Source organism: Gorilla gorilla, chromosome 14, assembly GCF_029281585.2.
Source record: "Gorilla gorilla gorilla isolate KB3781 chromosome 14, NHGRI_mGorGor1-v2.1_pri, whole genome shotgun sequence".
NCBI lineage: Eukaryota > Metazoa > Chordata > Mammalia > Primates > Hominidae > Gorilla > Gorilla gorilla.
The window spans coordinates 80,693,384-80,715,160 of NC_073238.2; the positions used below are offsets into that span (position 1 = coordinate 80,693,384).

The 21,777-nt window shown below is 37.1% G+C and overlaps 1 long non-coding RNA gene across 1 annotated transcript in view; it reads left to right on the forward strand.

Annotated features, from left to right (window-relative positions):
• Positions 1-365: 365 nt before the first annotated feature.
• LOC134757011 (uncharacterized) overlaps positions 366-21,777 on the forward strand; it is a 71,221-nt gene continuing 49,809 nt past the window's right edge. The window contains exon 1 of the long non-coding RNA XR_010130602.1: positions 366-1,141. This is a non-coding gene — a long non-coding RNA (uncharacterized lncRNA). The remainder of the gene's footprint in view (positions 1,142-21,777) is intronic.

The window sequence follows — 21,777 nt, forward strand, 5'->3', positions numbered from 1 at the left end:
TGGGTGAAGCCAGCTGGGATCCTGAGTCTAGTGGGGACTTGGAGAACCTTTATGTCTAGCTAAGGGATTGTAAATACACCAATCAGCACTCTGTGTCTAGCTCGGGGTTTATGAATGCACCAATCAGCACTCTGTATCTAGCTCAAGGTTTGTGAATGCACCAGTCAGTGCTCTGTGTCTAGCTAATCTAGTGGGGACTTGGAGAACTTTTGTGTCTAGCTCAGGGATTGTAAACGCACCAGTCAGCACCCTGTCAAAATGGGCCAATCAGCTCTCTGTAAAACAGACCAATCAGCTCTCTGTAACACAGACCAATCAGCTCTCTGTAACATGGACCAATCAGCAGGATGTGGATGGGGCCCGATAAGGGAATAAAAGCAGGCTGCCCGAAGCAGCAGTGGCAACCCGTTTGGGTCTCCTTCCACACTGTGGAAGGTTTGTTCTTCGCGATAAATCTTGCTGCTGCTCACTCTTTGGGTCTGCCCTGCATTTATGACGTGTAACACTCACTGGGAAGGTCTGCAGCTTTACTTCTGAAGCCAGCAAGACCAGAAACCCACTGGGAGGATTGAGCAACTTTGGATGGGAGGAACGAACAACTGCAGATGTGCCGCCGTCAGAGCTGTAGCACCGCGAACGTCTGCGGCTTCGCTCCTGAAGCCAGCGAGATCACGAACCGACCAGAAGGCAAAATCTCTGAACACGTCCGAACATTAGAAGGAACAGACTCCGGACACGCCTTTTTTTTTTTTTTTTTTTGAGACAGTGTCTTTCTCTGTCGCCCAGGCTGAAGTGTAGTGCAATGTCGGCTCACTGCAAGCTCTGCCTCTCGGGTTCATGCCATTCTCCTGCCTCAGCCTCCAGAGCAGCTGGGACTACAGGCGCCCGCTGCCACGCCCGGCTGAATTTTTTTGTGTTTTTAGTGGAGACGGGGTCTCACGGTGTTAGCCAGGATGGTCTCGATCTCCTGATGTGCCCGCCTGGGCCTCCCAAAGTGCGGGGATTACAGGCGTGAAACACCGTGCCCAGCCACTCTTTAAGAACTGTAGCAGTCACCGCGAGGGTCCGCGGACGTCATTGAGACTGAGAACCCGCCAATTCCGGACACAATTTCATAGTACATCAGTATGGTCCAATACAGGTAGGTGGTGTCCTGATTATAACACTGTACAAGCAGGAAATTGATGGTGTCCCACATGCCTTGTGCAAAGGTCAACCTTAAATAAATTTTAGGAGTCTGTCTTAGTGAAATTTCTATGAATCAAATGGAATGTGGTATATGACGTAACTATATCTTTAAAATTGAAGAAAAGAACAAGTGAAGAAACGTTATATTTGTTAGGTCTTTTAGGTTCTGGAGGCAACGTATACCAGCTATAGGATTCTTTAGTATACAGTTTACCAAGTAATGTGTAAGGGCTGTAAGGCTGACAGATTTGACTTGATCCCAGAAACAGCAGTCCAGGTAGTTCTGGTTGCAACAAATGGAACTCTGCCTTTTGCTCCTTGTGATAAGAGTAGCCTCTGGCGCTTATAGAGTTTGTGGCAGATAGACTTAATCTTTCAAGTAATATGTCCTGAGTACTCAGCCCTTTTAATGACTGAACACCTATTCGTGTGGGAAAAAAAAGTGAATATATCACCTAAATGGCCATTATGAATTGGGTTTTACCTGATTTTTTTCCAGTCACATAGTTGGGTATACCTACCAGAATCCATCATAAGGAGCAGTAACTTGCCATCTTTGAAATATAAAACGTTATTGAATGAGAATTCCTCCTCCCTACTTATTATGTTTATGTCACACCGTCCACAAACTTACCAAATGCTTTATTTTCTGACACACTGTTCCACAAAATTCTATTTCTGATCAGGAATATAATTTTATTGCAAGAGACTAGGGCAATTACTTAACACTCATGAGACATTAGTTTTATTGGATATGTTATTGCTCATATATGTAATAAACAAACTACATAAAACAAATAATACACCAACATAGGCATGGAACCAGCCAGGAGAAAATATGTCACGAAACACTGTCCTGGGTGACACTGTTCATCTAGTCTCACATAGGAGATAACAGTGCTGTTTCTCTTATTCAATAAACAAAAGACTTGGCTTAGTAGTGGTATCTTGTACTATTATGTCTCAAGACACCAGATTAATGCTACATTATTTGGGCAATTTTTTTTTTTTTTTTTTTTTTTTTGAGGTGGAGTGTAGTTCTGTTGCCCAGGCTGGAGTGCAGTGACGCGATCTCAGCTCACTGCAAGCTCTGCCTCATGGGTTCACGCCATTCTCCTGCCTCAGGCTCCTGAGTAGCTGGGACTACAGGCACCCACCATCACGCCCGGCCAATTTTTTGTGTGTTTTTTTTTTAGTAGAGACAGGGTTTCACCATGTTAGCCAGGATGGTCTCGATTTCCTGACCTCGTGATACGCCCGCCTCTGCCTCCCAAAGTGCTGGGATTATAGACATGAGCCACCGCGCCTGGCAATGTGTTTATTTTCACTAGAGATTTGCAGTTTCATGATATATATATTTTTCAACTTTTATTTTAGATACAGGGAGTACATGTGCAGGTTTGTTACATGCATACATTGTACCAAGGTACTGAGCATAGTACCCAATAGGTGGTTTTTCGACCTGCACCATCCTCCGTTCCTCCACCCTCTAGTAGTTCACAGTGCCTATGGTTCCCATGTTTATACTCAGGTGTGCTCAATTTTTAGCTCCCACTTATAAGTGAGAACATACTGTATTTGGATTTCTGTTCCTGCATTAATCCATTAGGATTATGGCCTCCAGATCCAGCCATGTTGCTGCAAAGAATATAATTTTATTCTTTTTTATGGCTGTGTAGCATTTCATGGTGTATATGTACCACGTTTTCTTTATCCAAGCCACAATTGATGGGCACCCAAGTTGATTCCATGTTGCAGATAGCATGGCAGTGAATATGAGTGCATGTGTCTTTTTGGCATAATCTATTTTCTATTTTCCTTTGGGTATATACCCAGCAAATTATATCCATGACCATATCAAAGTGAATTAATATGGAAAGTAGAATAAAATTAAGGTTTAGATTTAGAGACTCCTAGTTTATCAATTTACGTTATGTCTTATTTTAAAGAAAGTTTTCTAACTCATCTAATCCTAGGTTTTCTTAACTTCCCAAAAGTGAAATTAAAACAAACTTCATAACCTGCCTTCAAAATATACTACAATGCTATAATCACAATAACATAGTACTAGCATGGAAACAGATGTATTGACCAATGGAACAGAATAAAGATCCCAGAAATAAATCCACATATTTCCCATCAATGGATTTCAAATACAGATGCCAAGGACACACAATAAGGAAAGAACAGTCCCTTTATTAAACAGTGTTGCGAAAATTGGATATCCGCATGTAGAAGAACAAAATTAAAATCTTATCTTGTGCCACATAGAGAAGTCAACTCAAAATAGATTAAAGACTTAAACATGAGTCTTCAAACTTTAAGACTACTAAAAGAAAACATAGGAAAAAAGCTTCATAACATTGGTCTGGGCAATGATGTTTTAAATATGAATTCAAACACACAGTCAGCAACAGCAAAGATAGACAAATGGAAATACTTCAAACTAAAATGCTTCTGTAAAGAAAAAAAGAAAACCCAACATTCAAAAAGGAGAGAGATAATCAAAGGAATAGGAAAAAATATTTGCAAACCACACATCTTATAAGAGATCAATATCCAAAAAATACATAAATAACTCAAATAGTACCTAAAAAAGAAATAACTGATTTAAAATTGGGCAAAGGATCACAATAGACAATTCTCAAAGGAGGTCATTCACAGTATTTTTTAAAAAAGCTCAACATCACTAATCATCAAGAAAATGCAAATTAAAATTACAATGAAATATCACCTCACAGCTGTTAGAAAGGCTGTTATCAAAAGATGAAAAACAACAAGTACTGGTGAGAATATGAAGAAAAGGGAATGCTTTCACAGTGTTGATAAGAACGTAAATTAGTATAGCCATTATGGAAAAAAGTATGGAGTTTCCTCAAAAAGTTAAAAATAGAATGACTCTATGATCCAGCAATCCCACTACTGGGTATACATCCAAAGGAAATGAAATCAGGATGGTGAAGATAAATGTGCACTCCCATGTTTATTGCAGCATTTTCACTATTTACAGCAGGCAAGCTGTGAAAATGTTTATCAATGGATGAGTGATTTTTTAAACGTAGTGTATATACACAATGGAATTTTACTGTCTTAAAAAAGAATGTAATCTTGTCATTTACAACAACGTAAATGAACCTGGAGAACATTATGTTAAGTGAAACCAGTCAAGCACAGTAAGACAAACACTGTATGATCTTACTTATATGTGGAGACCAAAACAGTTGAACTCATAAAAACGGAAAGTAAAATAGTGGTTATCAGAGGCTGGGGTAGGGCTGGGGAAATTGTTGGTCAAAGGATACAAAATTTCAACTGGACAGGAAAAACAAGGTAAAGAGATCTATTGTACAACATGGTGGTTGTAGTTAATAACAAGGTAAAGTATAATTGAAAACCACTAAAAGATTACATTTTCAGTGTTCTTACCACAAAAAAATGATAGATATGTAAGGTAATGCACATGTTAATTCCATTTATCCATTCCACAGTGAAAACATATTTCAAAGTATCATGTTGTACATGGCAAATACATACAACTTTTCCTTGCCAATTTAAAAAATAAACTAAATAAAAATTAAAACAAAGTATATATATATATATGTATATATGCATAGACATATAATGTTTGCTAACATTGCTTGGAACACAGCAGACATTTTAAAATTGGTACCTAATGTTATGTAACATTTCCTGCATTTTACTTAGGGCAACACCTTGAAACACACTCATTAAATGTTGGGCTGCAAGAAAACTATGCCTTCTGAAATACTTCCTGCTTAATGTTAAAAAACTGCACTCTAATAATTTTAGAACATGTCTATAATTGAGAGTAAAAACACAAAAATGCAGAAAACGACTATTTGAATAGTATATAAAATTTGTTGACCTTCTATCTTGTGCCAAGTACATTTAATATGTTTTTAAATTAATCTTTCCACTACTCAGTGAGATGTCACTGCCTCTTCATATCAAAATCTCAAAACTGTAGAAGAACCCTTATTTTAACAGAAGTGTCTTCTCATCTTAGTCACCAGAATTCCTGAGTCACATTTTGATTGAAAAAACTCATGTAAAATAGATGCCCTCATCCCATCTGAAAGCATGAACAAACTTCCTGCCCTACCTCCGTTTACTGTCATCCTCCAAAGGTTATCTTCTTTCAGTACAGTTTGAAACAAAGTGTTGTTCTCTTTTTCTGGATCATTACAAGTCCTAGGTTTTTGCTTTTCTTTTAGTTTGTTTTTCAACTATATGATCCCAGCACCACCATACACACCTGTTTTTGTTTGTTGTTTCCTGAAAGTAACTGCATAGAATTCCCAGGCTGTCAATTTTCTTTGCCAGCCCCCATAGTGCCATAATACCACTAAAATAGGGATTTGGGGGAAAATATGTTTTACTGAAGATTTAAGGTACTGGAAAATGTATTATAACTAGAGTTATGATGCTAACTCCAGCTTTTATGAAAACCCCCAAATTTCAGCAGTTTTACATAACAAGTCACAGTTGTCTACACAGTTTTGAGGTGGTGAGTCTTCCGAGTGGCTCTCTACCTATAAGTAATTCTGCAAGCCAGGCTCGATTTACATGGCTGCTTTTTCTTTCCCTGTTGCCCACCACTTCCCATCATCATATACCACATCATTCAGGGAATCCTCTGAATTCATTGCCCCAAAAGCAAAGCAAACATAGAAAATGATATGAAACATGTTACAGCCAAGGTAAGAATAAGTGTATTTCACTTCCATCCACCCGGGAAATGTTTAGCTATAAATTTTGAAATGACTTATTTTAAAATGGTTTGCAAACTTTATATGTATACATGCACATACACATCACACACATTCTGGAATCAGTGACCTATCCCATATTAATTCTAAGGAAGGCTGGAAAAAGTAGTTTTCATGTGTGCCCAGGAAGGAAAAAGTAAGATTGTTAAACATCTAGCTAGTTTGTGTTACTGAGAGTAATCATGGACAATACATGAAACGAGAACATTGAATATTACATAACACTCTTCTATGTGTTATGTCTCTCTAGGCAATATGGAGCTTCACTAGCTAAGTTCTGCATGAGCCCTGGTCCCCCATCAGGTTTCCAGCACCTGGGTTTTTTTATTTCTCTTCACACTTTCTTCAACACTAGTAGCCACTTCCAAAACTTATGTAACTACATTTTGCAAAGTAATTTAACTCTTATTTTTTCTTAAACTTCTCCCATCTATACACTGTTTACAACCATGCCTTGGTAAATTAAAAAGAAACATTGTTTTTCTTAGGCAAAGGAAATATTCTAAGAGGAAATTTTCTGTCCTGCAAAGCCAACCAGCTCAACATGTAGATAGCTTTAAAATAGAGAAGTTTTCTCCTTGTCATAGAATCTTTCAAAAGCTCTATACCTTTTTTTTCATAAAGCCAAAGCTGTTTGCAGCACCAAGAGGTGGCCTACCAAATGAGAGATATTGATGGAAAGAAACACTCATCATAGTTGTTGTGCCTGTTATTCAGAGGTGCTGTGTGAATTACATGAGATAATATATGCAAGTGCTATGACACAAAACAGGTGCTCAATAGATCTTTTTTCCTCTTCTTTTATCCCTTTCCTTCTCCTCTAACTTAGAACCTTTCCTCTTGGTTCTGACTGTCCCAACATGAACTTGACATTTTCAACCCAGCATTTATTATCTTCCCTGGGACATAAGGCCTGGAGATACGGGTCTGAAGTTCTGAAAACACTGAAAATAGTGGGGAAAAAATAGAATATTGTTTTCCCAAATCAGCTTTATTTTAAGGAAAGGTTACTATTTAAAAAAAAAATCTATTCTGTATTATTACTCTCTAAACACAATTATTTCTTTGACTTATTTTAGTGGTGTTGTTTCTAGAGTGGTAACAGGCACTAGAAATATACTCCCAATGTGGCTCATTAGGTAATGAAATTACTTCCTTAGATTATATATAATATACAATGCTTCAGACAGGTGAGCAGCCTAATTGCTTTTCATATCTGCTCTATACTGGTCCAGAAACAAAGGGCTGAATCTGTAATTTAATATTTTTCTTCTATTAATTATATTTTTAAAATAACTACTCCAAATACAGAACTCAGTTTTCTTTTCTCCAGTGTGGCCCCAGAAATTTATATACTAGTAACTGGAAACAATCACAAACACCTTCTTTCTTATCTATCCCACAATTGTTTAATAAATGTTTGTGAGAAGATAAAATACTGCTAAATTACACTAAACAGAACATTGGTACAGACATGAGAAAGGCTGATATATAAGTTTACAAAACTTTGCTTATAACTAGTTTTGATAGCAATTCTCCCAAATCTCTCTGAAGGGTAGATCAAGTTGTACATATTAGTTCTAGGATGTCTCCATGTGATACACAATCTTGCTCTTTCCTTAGGTTCACAAAATCCCTACCTTTTCATTGAGAGACAATCTCTCACTCGACTCAAAGACTAAACAAGCACATGTTAAGCTTGCCTGCCCAACATCAAATTTCTAGAGACAAAAAAAATTCAAAAATACATGATTGCCCTAGAAAAAAAGAAAGAGAAAAGTCTGAGTCTCATAAACTGTGCAGAATTCTTCAAACATAGAAAACAGACAAAATTCGTTTGAAGAAGGAATCTATATCTAAGATATATGCCAAAGTGTATTTCTGTCATTACGGGCTCATGGAGAAAAACAACTGAAAAGGAGGGAAGGGAGGCAGTGTTATTATCCTAAAAGGTTATTTCTTTGATTAACCTGAAGAGGCAGCCAGGAAATGTTTCCTCTGTATGCTGCTAAGTTGTATCAGGCAATAGCCACTGAGGCATATGCCTACAGGCAAAAGCACAAAGTTCAAGAATTTGGTGTAGAGAAACAGGGCAATGCCCCAGACAGTGGACGATACTCAGGTAGAATGTGATGCCCATAAGCAGAAGATTTGCTTCTAAAGCACTGTGCCCACTGCCTTCCCTGCCTTTCTACTGCTCCTCTAGTAAAGAGCAAACAAAAGTTGCAGAACCTCCGGCCAAGTCTTTAATCACAAGTAGGCTGGGCAAAGGATCCTAAAGGCAACCTAACAGATATCTCATGTAGGAAAATAAGTACATTTGATAGCCAACACTGCAGAACAACTTGACCAAAAGGACTAACACGAAGAATCAAAATTAATAGAGCAAGCAGAAAAGATGATAATTTTTCTAATTACAGCTCTTAGGTAAATTAATGCCATTACGTAATGTTCTAGTTATAGAGGAAAAACCCCAGATTAGGATTTGAAAAAGTCAGTAGGTACAATCAATTGTATGGCAAATTTAAAAAAATACTCAATTAATTAAAATGGGAAAAAGCCAAAAATAATTTAGGGCATGTCAAGTGCATATACACACATATGTAATTTAATATAAAATGGTTAGCAAGAATAAAAGTTAAGCACCTTTTTATCACAGCATATTAAAACAGGTGCCATTCTCTTGGGGGCAAAAAGTTTCTCAAATTTAACCTGTTTTAGTCTTTTCAAATTACAGATGGATGTCTAAGGCCAAGAGAGAGGCAGTGTTTAGAGTAAGAGCCCTCTGCAGACCATCATAAGGATGCACCAAAAGGGAGCCCTCACATTAAGATTCAGATCACCTCTCTGCAAAACACAACTTTCCCTTCACTCTTTTGTCTACTTTTGTATTGACCAAAGCCTATTCCAGTGGGAGCCTAAGATCCCTTCTTTATCCTGGTAAGACCCTTTTCCAACTCAGCACTCATACTTCCTTTAACGCTGACTTATGTCCTTTTGAACCAATGCCATCATGCCCTTCTTCCTTGTTCATAGCAGTCCAATAAAAAGTCCCAAATCCCAGATCACCCCTCATTTCCAAACCCCTAATTCTACTTTTTTGTACAACTCTCCTCTCATCTAAAAATTCTTCACTATATCAATCTAAATTGCCAATATGCTCCTCTTTTCTCCTCCATCTTTTCTTTTTCTTCCTGAATTAACTTCTTGAATTTCTTTGTCTGCCTCTGATGGTACTGCTTCTCCTGAAGCCATTTCAAGATAGGACTTTTCCAAAGTCCTCATCATACTGGATTTGGAGGTACAGTGACTGTTGTTCATTATGGCACTTAGAATATTGCCCTTCTCTTTTCCTTCTGCTTTGACATTCAAATAATCAGATTACACCTCCCATCACAGTTCCTTGAATTGCAGTCATTTACCAATTAAGTTACTTCCCCTTATTCCTTGAAGATTTTAGCCCCAGGATAATAATTTTTAGCACATATTTTCTTTAGTAGCTCAACACTATTTCTGTCATTTTTCATAATGTCAATATCTACACTCATGTTCCTGTCAACATGTTGGCATCTTGGGGTTCTAACTTTCTCTCTTTCAATTATCTTTTCCTCCATTCTATCTTATCCATTCCTTTCTGTGATCCTACTTTGATTTTATCATTACCACAACTTTATTCCCTTTCTAATTAGAAAATGCCTAGCTCTCCTACTGCCATTTCCTATGTTTCTAGCTATTTTCTACAAATACCCCAATTTGAACAATCTCTCAACCCACTTCCATTAATCTGACTAAATTATGCTTGGTCCCTCACTCTCCATGTCTTCTTTTCCTGTCTTACCCAACTTAAATCAGATGGTAAACCGTTTTTGTTTCTTTCATATACCCTTCAGTCCACTGGCCCTTGTCTTTTTGTCATAGTCTTTTAGCAAAACAACAATCTTGGTTAAAGCTATCTTTCTTCCTGCTCTATGATGAATGTGGCTAGAGGAAAACTCACTCCTAGTGATTCATCTCGTTTTAAATGTAGTAGCTTCTTAGTTCTCGCAACAGTTTCAATCTATTAGCCAAGTCCATTTTCGTTTGGACTCTTAGCTAGACTCCTACCATCTTAGACAATTCTTTTATTCTTTCTCTTCGCTCTTCAAATTTCTAATGTCTTCTCTCTTAAGTTCATTCTCAGCCAGTGATTGTATTGAATAGTGCATCATGCTCCTCTGAGACACCTTCTGTTTCTTTTTGTTTGTTTGTTTGTTTGCTTGTTGCTTGGCCCTTGGTTTCAGCGTGCTTTCACTTCAGGTGGCCAGCACCTAGGGCTTTTGTTCAGAGAGCTGTCTCCGATTAATGGAGAGTTTTGCATCAGACGTACTAGGGATTTGTCATTAGGGAAAACAAAGAACCACTGATGCATGTTGTTGTTCAGCTAACTTTCCTTTAGTCAGGGTTACTCTTCAGCATAATTTATACTCCCAAGTTCCCTTACGAAATCAAGTCTCTGGCTGGGCACGGTGGCTCACGCCTATAATCCCAGCACTTTGGGAGGCCGAGGCAGGAGGATCACGAGGTCAGGAGATCCAGACCATCCTGGCTAACACGGTGAAACCCCGTCTCTACTAAAAATACAAAAAATTAGCTGGGTGTGGTGATGGGCGCCTGTAGTGCCAGCTACTCCAGAGGCTGAGGCAGGAAAATGGCGTGAACTCGGGAGGCGGAGCTTGCAGTGAGCCGAGATCATGCCACTGCACTCCAGCCTGGGCAACAGAGCAAGTCTCAAAATTAAATAATAATAATAATAATAATGAATTTTATCTTAACCTATTTTCCTTTTCAGCTACAATCCCATTTTTCTTATTCTTTGTGCTATGAATGTCCTTGAAAGTATTGTCTCTACTTGCCACTTTCAATTCCTCTTCTCATGAACCATTCCAGTCAGGTTTTTCTTTTTTTTTTACATCACTACCAAGAAAATGCTCTTACTAAAGTTACCAAAGACCTAAAGTAATAGATTCTAAATCCAATGACTATTTCTCAGTCCTTATCTTACTTGACCTATGAGCATCCTTTGATTCAAGTGATCACTCTCCTCCCTTAAACAAATTTCTCCACTGAGCTTCCAGGGCACCTCACTCACCTGTTTTCCATTAACCTTACAGTTGGTACTTGCTGTCCATCTCTCCAGCTTCTATATTTTAAGTTTATTTTGGCCATGCTCTTTGAATCTCATCTTAAATACATATACTCACGCCTTGGATAATTTCAACTTATCTTCTGGTTTTAAAATCCATTTACATCCTGATGAATTCTAAATTTAAGTTTCTATTATACTTCTTTTTACTTCAAACCCATTTATTCAAGTCTTTACTTATTACATGTACTTAGATGTATATAATTATCCAAAATGTAACATATCCAACACTGAGCCTCTAATATTCCTTTTTAATTTTTTCTTTTCCCACGATAGTTCATATCTCAGCCAATGGCAACTTTACCTTTCCAGTCATGTAGGCAAAAATATTTGAATCATTTTTGACTCACCTTTCTTTTGCCTCTCAAAACCATCAGGAAATTCTCTAGCTTCTCTTCAAAATTCAGAATTAGACCACCTTTCACTTTACAACAAGCTAACAATCTTTCTCATGTGGGTTCTTGAAATAACTGTCTCTATTGTCTTTCTTCTGCCTTGTTTTCCATTTCCTCTCAAAATTGCAGCCACTGTGATCATATTAAAATATAAGCCAGCTCATGTTATATCTTTGCTCAAAACCATCCAATGTCTTCCCACATCACTCAAAGGAAAATCAGAATATATATATATAGTGGCCTTAAAGTACCTACAAGATCTGGCCTCTTCCATTACTTCTGAGATCTCATCTTGTACTGCCTCCGTCAAGTACTTTTCTTAACCATAGGGAACATCTTTCAGTTTATCAAACAAGTCAGACACTAAATCCTTCCCTCCCCTCCCCTCCCCTCCCCTCCCCTCCCTTCCCCTCCCTCCCTCCCTCCCTTCTTGTTTCTTGCATCTCCTCTTATCCTAAATCAGATTAGTTCTTTATAAAAGAACTTTGTCATCTAGGACTTCACTGGCTTCCTTGCCTAAAATTTCATTTCTCCTTCCTACATTGTTTTTATTTCTTAGCACATATCAGTATCTAAAATTCCACATATTTTGCTTTTCTGTCTTGTTTATTATCTATCTATTTCATAGATTTTAAGGATGATGAAGTCAGAGATATCTGTCAGTTGTTTCCACTTATGTATTCCCAGTACCTGGCACAAGATCAGAGCATAATAAATACTAGTTGAATGACTAAACACATGTTAGAAATCATTAACTCTGAGAAGTGGAACACTACAAACTAACATATCAAAACAAAGAAACTTCATTTATATCTTACTGGTGATTTTTTTTCTGAAAAGTAAAAGATGCTCAAGTCACACAAATTATAAGAGCTGAAGTTTGGGCAATTCACCTAATATTCTCTATTAAATTTTTAATATCATAAGCTATTTAGATTCTAGTATTCCCTTATAACAATCTATTTCTTTGTGATATACGATTATTTATTTTTTCCAAAATTATGAGTATTTGCTCCATGTCAAAATGCACTTCATTGTGATTATCTCTGTTATGGCGATTGTAATCATTGATCTTTCATGTTACTGTGGTGATTGTTTTGGGGAGCCAACAACTGTATCCATGTAAGATATCAAACTTAACCAATAAATGTGTGTATATTCTCAGTGTACCACCAAAGAGCCATTTCCCTATCTGTCTCCCTCTCCTGGGGCCTCTCTATTCTAGACACAGTATTGGAATTAGGCCAATTAATAACCCTTCAATGGCCTATAGGCATTCAAATGAAAGGAAGAGTCACATATCTCTCACTTTAAATCAAAAGCTAGAAATGATTAAGCTCAGTAAGGAAGGCATGTAGAAAGCTAAGAGAGGCCAAAGCGTAGCCCTTGTGTGCCAAACAGCCACGTTGTGAATATGAGGAAAAAGTTCTTGAAGGAAATTAAATGTGCTATTCCAGTGAATACATGCATGATAAGAAAGTGGAACAGCCTTATTGCTGATTGGAGAGAGTTTTAGTGGTCTGGCTAGAAGATCAAACCAGCCACAATATTCCCTTAATAATTGGGAATAATCCTTTCAAAAAACCAGCTCCTGGATTCATTAATTTTTTGAAGGGGTTTTTTTTTTGTCTCTATTTCCTTCAGTTATGCTCTGATTTTAGTTATTTCTTGCCTTCTGCTAGCTTTTGAATGTGTTTGCTCTTGCTTTTCTAGTTCTTTTAATTGTGATGTTAGGGTGTCAATTCTGGATCTTTCCTGCTTTCTCTTGTGGGCATTTAGTGCTATAAATTTCCCTCTGCACACTGCTTTGAATGTGTCCCAGAGATTCTGGTATGTTGTGTCTTTGTTCTCATTGGTTTCAAAGAACATCTTTATTTCTGCCTTCATTTCGTTATGTACCCAGTAGTCATTCAGGAGCAGGTTGTTCAGTTTCCATGTAGTTGAGCAGTTTTGAGTGAGTTTCTTAATCCTGAGTTCTAGTATGATTGCATTGTGGTCTGAGAGAAAGTTTGTTATAATTTCCGTTCTTTCACATTTGCTGAGGACAGCTTTACTTCCAACTATGTGGTCAATTTTGGAATAGGTGTGGTGTGGTGCTGAAAAAAATGTATATTCTGTTGATTTGGGGTGGAGAGTTCTGTAGATTGATAGACCGCTAGCAAGAATAATAAAGAAAAAAAGAGAGAAGAATCAAACAAATGCAATAAAAAATGATAAAGCAGATATCATCACTGATCCCACAGAAATACAAACTACCATCAGAGAATACTACAAACACCTCTACGCAAATAAACTAGAAAATCTAGAAGAAATGGATAAATTCCTTGACACATACATTCTACCAAGACTAAACCAGGAAGAAGCTGAATCTCTGAATAGACCAATAACAGGATCTGAAATTGTGGCAATAATCAACAGCTTATCAACCAAAAAGAGTCCAGGACCGGATGGATTCACAGCCAAATTCTACCAGAGGTACAAGGAGGAACTGGTACCATTCTGTCTGAAACTATTCCAATCAATAGAAAAAAAGGGAGTCCTCCCTAACTCATTTTATGAGGCCAGCATCATCCTGATACCAAAGCCTGGCAGAGACACAACCAAAAAAGAGAATTTTAGACCAATATCCTTGATGAACATTGATGCAAAAATCCTCAATAAAATACTGGCAAACTGAATCCAGCAGCACATCAAAAAGCTTATCCACCATGATCAAGTGGGCTTCATCCCTGGGATGCAAGGCTGGTTCAATATATGCAAATCAATAAATGTAATCCAGCATATAAACAGAACCAAAGACAAAAACCACATGATTATCTCAGTAGATGCAGAAAAGGCCTTTGACTAAATTCAACAACCCTTCATGCTAAAAACTCTCAATAAATTAGGTATTGATGGGATGTATCTCAAAATAATAAGAGCTATCTATGACAAACCCACAGCCAATATCATACTGAATGGGCAAAAACTGGAAGCATTCCCTTTGAAAACTGGCACAAGACAGGGATGACCTTTCTCACCACTCCTATTCAACATAATGTTGGAAGTTCCGGCCAGGGCAATTAGGCAGGAGAAGGAAATAAAGGGTATTCAATTAGGAAAAGAGGAAGTCAAATTGTCCCTGTTTGCAGATGACATGATTGTGTATCTAGAAAACCCCACTGTCTCAGCCCAAAATCTCCTTAAGCTGATAAACAACTTCAGCAAAGTCTCAGGATACAAAATCAATGTACAAAATTCACAAGCATTCTTATACACCAATAACAGACAAACAGAGAGCCAAATCATGAGTGAACTCCCATTCACAATTGCTTCAAAGAGAATAAAATACTTAGGAATCCAACTTACAAGGGATGTGAAGGACCTCTTCAAGGAGAACTACAAACCACTGCTCAAATGAAATAAAAGAGGATACAAACAAATGGAAGAACATTCCATGTTCATGGGTAGGAAGAATCAATATCATGAAAACGGCCATACTGCCCAAGGTAATTTATAGATTCAATGCCATCCCCATCAAGCTACTAATGACTTTCTTCACAGAATTGGAAAAAAAACTACTTTAAAGTTCATATGGAACCAAAAAAGAGCCCGCATGGCCAAGTCAATCCTAAGCCAAAAGAACAAAGCTGGAGGCATCACGCTACCTGACTTCAAACTATACTACAAGGCTACAGTAACCAAAACAGCATGGTACTGGTACCAAAACAGAGCTATAGATCAATGGAACAGAACAGAGTCCTCAGAAATAATGCCGCATATCTACAACTGTCTGATCTTTGATAAACCTGAGAAAAACAAGCAATGGGGAAAGGATTCCCTATTTAATAATTGGTGCTGGGAAAAGTGGCTAGCCATATGTAGACAGCTGAAACTGGATCCCTTCCTTACACCTTATACAAAAATTAATTCAAGATGGATTAAAGACTTAAACGTTAGACCTAAAACCATAAAAACCCTAGAAGAATACCTAGGCATTACCATTCAGGACATAGGCATGGGCAAGGACTTCATGTCTAAAACACCAAAAGCAATGGCAACAAAAGCCAAAATTGACAAATGGGATCTAATTAAACTAAAGAGCTTCTGCACAGCAAAAAAAACTACCATCAGAGTGAACAGGCACCTACAAAATGGGAGAAAATTTTCACAACCTACTCATCTGACAAAGGGCTAATATCCAGAATCTACAATGAACTCAAACAAATTTACAAGAAAAAAACAAACAATCCCATCAAAAAGTGGGCAAAGGATATGAACAGACACTTCTCAAAAGAAGACATTTATGCAGCCAAAAGACACATGAAAAAATGCTCATCATCACTGGCCATCAGAGAAATGGAAGTGAAAACCACAATGAGATACCATCTCACACCAGTTACAATGGCAATCATTTAAAAGTCAGGAAACAACAGGTGCTGGAGAGGATGTGGAGAAATAGGAACACTTTTACACTGTTGGTGGGACTGTAAAGTAGTTCAACCATTGTGGAAGTCAGTGTGGCAATTCCTCAGGGATCTAGAACTAGAAATACCATTTGACCCAGCCATCCCATTACTGAGTATATACCCAAAGGACTATAAATCATGCTGCTATAAAGACACATGCACATGTATGTTTATCGCGGCACTATTCACAATAGCAAAGACTTGGAACCAACCCAAATGTCCAACAATGATAGACTGGATTAAGAAAATGTGGCACATATACACCATGGAATACTATGCAGCCATAAAAATGATGAGTTCATGTCCTTTGTAGGGACATGGATGAAATTGGAAATCATCATTCTCAGTAAACTATCGCAAGGACAAAAAACCAAACACCGCATGTTCTCACTCATAGATGGGAATTGAACAATGAGAACACATGGACACAGGAAGGGGAACATCACACTCTGGGGACTGTTGTGGGGTGGGGGGAGGGGGGAGGGATAGCATTAGGAGATATACCTAATGCTAAATGACAAGTTAATGGGTGCAGCACACCAGCATGGCACATGTATACATATGTAACTAACCTGCACATTGTGCACATGTACCCTAAAACTTAAAGTATAATAATAAAAAAAACAGTATGCAATTTCACAATGGAAAAATTTTCTATTCAATACTTACCCATTCAAAGGAAGAGGGGATGTAGAGGGAAGGAAAGAGTAAAGAAATACTGTGTGGAGAAAAGTAGGAAAGTATATTAAAATGAAGCAAATCAGGGGTGCATAAAAAGAGAATGGTGTAAGTAGAAACAGCCTGTAAACTGGGGAAAGCAGATATTTATGCCTAAATCTGCTTTCCATAGAATATGTGCTCCTGGAGGAATGGCAGCATGTCACCTTCTGCTTTGATTTTATGTAGCCTCTGCTCTGCTGTGTTTAGTGTGGTCACTGAAAAATTATATTAACTCACCAACTAAGTAACCCAGCAGCATAAGTAGAGGTCTTCTTGCTGCAATGCTTTAAGGTATGAATTAAAATGTAAACTGGTAAATTATCAATAAAGCTGACATAAAACTTTTTGTTCCCAAAGATAGAAAGCAAAAAGAGCATGGCCTTGGGGTAATACACTATGCCTAAAGGCTAACTAAGTCTCCAGCCACATATTATATTAGAGTGTTATTACATTTTGTCTATTAGGGGCATAGTACCCTTGAGATTTTACAGGGTTTTGAACATAAATCCTTTGGAAGCTCTAATTTTAGTTGATGCAGAAGTATATACCATGGCTCTAATGCTCATGAATGGGACAATATACCAAATCATTTCTTGAGATGCCTAATGTGAGTGTCAAATTACCAGCCTCCGCCAAGCAAAAGGGAATGCTAATTAAAGGGGTAGGACATGTTCCAGTTGTTCTAATCAAAGAGAGCTTAATCCTTCCACAAGCTGGCTGGCTTTGTTGGAGGAAATTCTGAACAACCTTGTTACTTTTGATAACTGTAAGCCACTGACTCATGGCCCCTTGACAGCTAGCTGAGCATGTAATAACATTTCTCTGTATTTTGGGACTGGCTTAGCTGGCTTTATAATAGATTATTGTGGATGTTAAAGTGAAATGTTAGTCTTTCTTTAAAGCTCTGTATTCCCCAGTAATTAAGGTTATAAAAAGGGCACAGAGCACAATACTGTTTCAAGGTCGCCAAAAACAGATATAACAGCCTTCCGTTTGTGTAAATAAGGTATTAACCATAGGTTTATTCTGCAATTGTGTCATGAAAAATAGGTTTTTCAAGAGCAGTTTGATAGAAAAGCATTTTGAGGTGTATTAAAAATGCGGTCTTTTTCCTTTTAGTTCAAAAAAATTAATGGCTAAGAGGAAAAATCAAGTGACATTACAGAAAAGCAGTAAAATCGATTAAAAAAAGAAGAAGTTGAATGTTATCAGGTAAGAGAAAAACCAGACACAAGTGCACAACTTCATCCAAAAGCATTTGAGGTCATTGGGTATAATAAGAATCTTGGAGAAATCACAACCTTTGGCATGAAAATGTCTACAGAGACCACACAAACAAGGATTTCACTTTTACTTTCAAGGTGGTGACAGTTATTGGCTGTTTGTGTTTCCGATTCATTGTAAATGGAAAAAAGCCAAAGAAAAAGTTCACCGAAGAGAGCCATTTAACTACTTGTTTCAGATAAAGAAATTAATATAATTTCATTCAACTCTAGTTTTGATATTCACTCACCATTTGAATGAGATCCTCATATTAGTCATTACAATAGGGAGAAATGTTTCATCCTGTGTTTCATAAGAAATACTCCTTTGTGATGTTCATTTGCTATATAACTTAAAATTTAAAAAAAGAAGAAAGCTCTTCTATTTAAGTATTGCAAAGGTAAAACAACTTCCTATAGAGCAGAAGAGTCACACTAATGGTGTAGACTTCTATTCAGAATGATCCTAGCGTTGGGAAAGAATAATTTACAGTGTCAGGAAGGCAATCATATTTTCATTCTACCAGATAAGATCAGGGCAGGTACTCCCCAAGGAGCGAGGCTCTTTGCTTCATTTTTGAACTGATGAAAGAGAAGATGTGCAATGCTTTATAGTGCAGACAAAAATGTCATACCAGTAATTGCTATGCAGGTGCTTAAGTACATGCCAAGTAAAACCATAAATTATATTTCTCATGCATTAGGCATTAATTGTGTCGGTAGTTAAAAGAACAATTACCACATAATATGTACCTTTTTAAAAGATGGAAATAATCAAGAAAATCATTCAGATAACCTTTTGTAAAGAATTAAGACTTCTTTTCCTTTCAAGGTATTTTACATCTCTTGTCCTATCTATCTTCTAAGCAGAAATCTTCATTTTAGTAAAATTCCTTTTATCAGGATGCCATATAGAATATACTGAAGGTGTCTAAAATTTGTCAAATACAACTATAATTAATAATGTAATGAATTTATTTAAAGTTACATGATAGAAAAAAATGAAGCTTGCATAATGTTCAGGAAGTCAAAGCCATCCTAGAATTCACCAGCCCCTTCTCTCTAACCACATAAGTTTACTCAGTTTGAACTTTGTAATAAGACAGATAAATGTCTCACACCCCAAAACCCAGTAACCTTATTTGGCCTGCTCCTTCTGTCTGCACTTTTCTTGACATAAATTCCACCTCACATTGGCTTCTGGTGAGCCCATTAACCCAATCTTGGCCAATCAGAGCTCTGCTCTGGTATTGTTCAAACAAAAGTTGGAGAAAATAAGTGTCATTTTCCTATACAGCCTTAAGGCAATAAAGATACAAGCACTGCACTGACCTTGGCTGTGGATCAAGTATCAGTGAGTGATTAACACATAGAGGGAAACTAAGGAAAGAGCAAGAGAAGGAAATATGCTATTCAAGTTTCTGAGTCCAGTTATCCTAAGGCTATCTGTACGATTGACCTTTCTGAGATTCAGTTAAGTAAGCTTATTTCCAACCCGCTCTGGTCTGTGATGCTTCAGGTTTCTGTTTACGTATAAACAAAGGAATTGTGGAACATACATCTGCATTCCCACTTGACTTTGTTATTTGTTAGCCTATTATGTATTAATTGCTTAAGATGTATACTGCTTGCATTTGAGTATAACTCAACCAGTTCCTAAGTAAACAACCTTGGTCTCTGGTCTAAGTCTCTCTGTGATTTAAATCTCTTACACATAATTACGTACTAACCATACTTTCCTCATGTGAACATTATGAAGATTAAATTAGTTAAAATATGTAAAGGAGTTAGACAAGTGCCTGGCACAAGATAATAAAAACCATTAAAACAATAATATTAGGTTTTATTAAGATTATAGAGCTGGCCACTTAAATTGATCATTACCTTTAATCATAACAAAAATGTGTATCAGGTTGCTATTATTCTTCCCATTTTACAGATAAACAGAATAAAGAAGTGGCAGCCTCAGCATTGAATCTCAAGTTTGTTTGAATCTGATTTTTATGTTTTTCCTTTGTATCAGGATACCTTTGGCAATATTAATATGAAACTTATCCCATAACATTATAGTCTATAATATAAGATTCTGCCTTCTCTTCTAGATCATAAATTCTGTAATGGTGGTAACTATACTGAGTTCACTTTGCTAACAGTGCTCAGCAGTGTACATGTTCTCCCTCTCCAACTCTTCCCCTTCCTCCCTTTACCATGTGAAATACACATGTTCAAGGGCTGTGTGATCTGTCTGAAATTATTTGGTATGACGCTCTTGGCTACCCATATTTTCCCCACTTCCACAGAATATTGTCATCCAAGGAAGAGCCTTATTTGCTTCCTTTGTCTGTGGCCTGATAATTGCTTTCTACTTATATCTGGTAGGTTCTCTTTCCTGCTGATAACCTTGTATCTGTTCTCACTGTTCTGGGTTTTGGAGGGAGTTTCCAAAATAACTCAGCTTTCTATCTATGGTCCTACTCTCTCCAATAGTCATTGCTTATGACATGTTCCCACAATCACATTGCCTTTTATTCTAAATTCCCAGCATAGGCCTGGTATGGAGCTCTACTCTAGATCTGCTAACCTTGATTATTAATGATTAGTAATTTCCACTTTTGATCCAAATTCTTTCTTGCTAGCACCAAGATAAATGTTCCTACTCCAAAGAGCAGCATCTCTCTCCAGCACATAGCACTTACACATTTCCAGAAGGCCATGCTATCACCACAAGGCCATGCTATCACCACAAAGCCATGAAGTTATAGTATGTACATATAAAGCCAGAAGTGATGAGAGCAAAGGTGGCTAGGTAATATAATGTCACCATGAGTCTCAACGGCCGTGGTAAAGCCTAGCAAGTTGCCAGTGACAAGTTAGGCCAGCTGAGGTCAGTGAAGTTCATGGCTCAGTAAAGAATGGTTTATATTGTAGGAGATTCTTTCTTACTTTTAGTTATATAAAGAAATGTCTTCATTACCAGATCAAACTTCCTTGTATTTGTAATATATTTTTAGTTAGCATGAGTGCCATATCCAAACATCTGTTATCTATTACCCTGAAAATACTAAATTTATTTTAATAATTTCATAAGATTTATTTGTTTAAATGTATTACTTATATTTAAACAACTAAAGTATCTCTGTGTAGTCAATAACAGGTTATATAAAAATGTCCTGAGACTGTTAAAAATGACCTAATTCATATTAACTTATTAACTTTGGCAATCTTTGTTTAATAATTAAACTAATAGACTTTTTCAGTGTAACACAGTAGCTATCATTACAAATATTTCTGAATACTGCAAAAGTGGTAGGTTAGAGAGCTATGCAAATGGAAATTATGTGCCCCTTTTCTCAATACATAATAGAGTGAAGATATAAATAAAACCTAGATTAGTTAGCTTTCTATGGGGATTACCCAATAAACAGTGAGACATATGGATTACTACTTACAGGCCACCAGTGGGGAGTGTAAATTGGTGTAGCCACATTGGAACACTATTTGGTGTTACTATTACACTTCTATATCCTGTGACCCACCAATTACACTTCTAGCTATACCCAACAAAGAAGAAATGAACAATTTTGCCAAAGACAGGTAAAATAATATTAGTAGCACTGTAATAGTCACAAACTAGGGGAAAAAACTCAACGGTTTATTAGAGTAAATTTTTCTTTTAAATGTGGTATAGTATACTAGAAAATATTATAAAGTAATGAATGCACAAATGAATACAACATGTAAAAACGGGAATGAGTGCCTTAGTTCATTTGAGCTGCTGTACCAAAATACCAT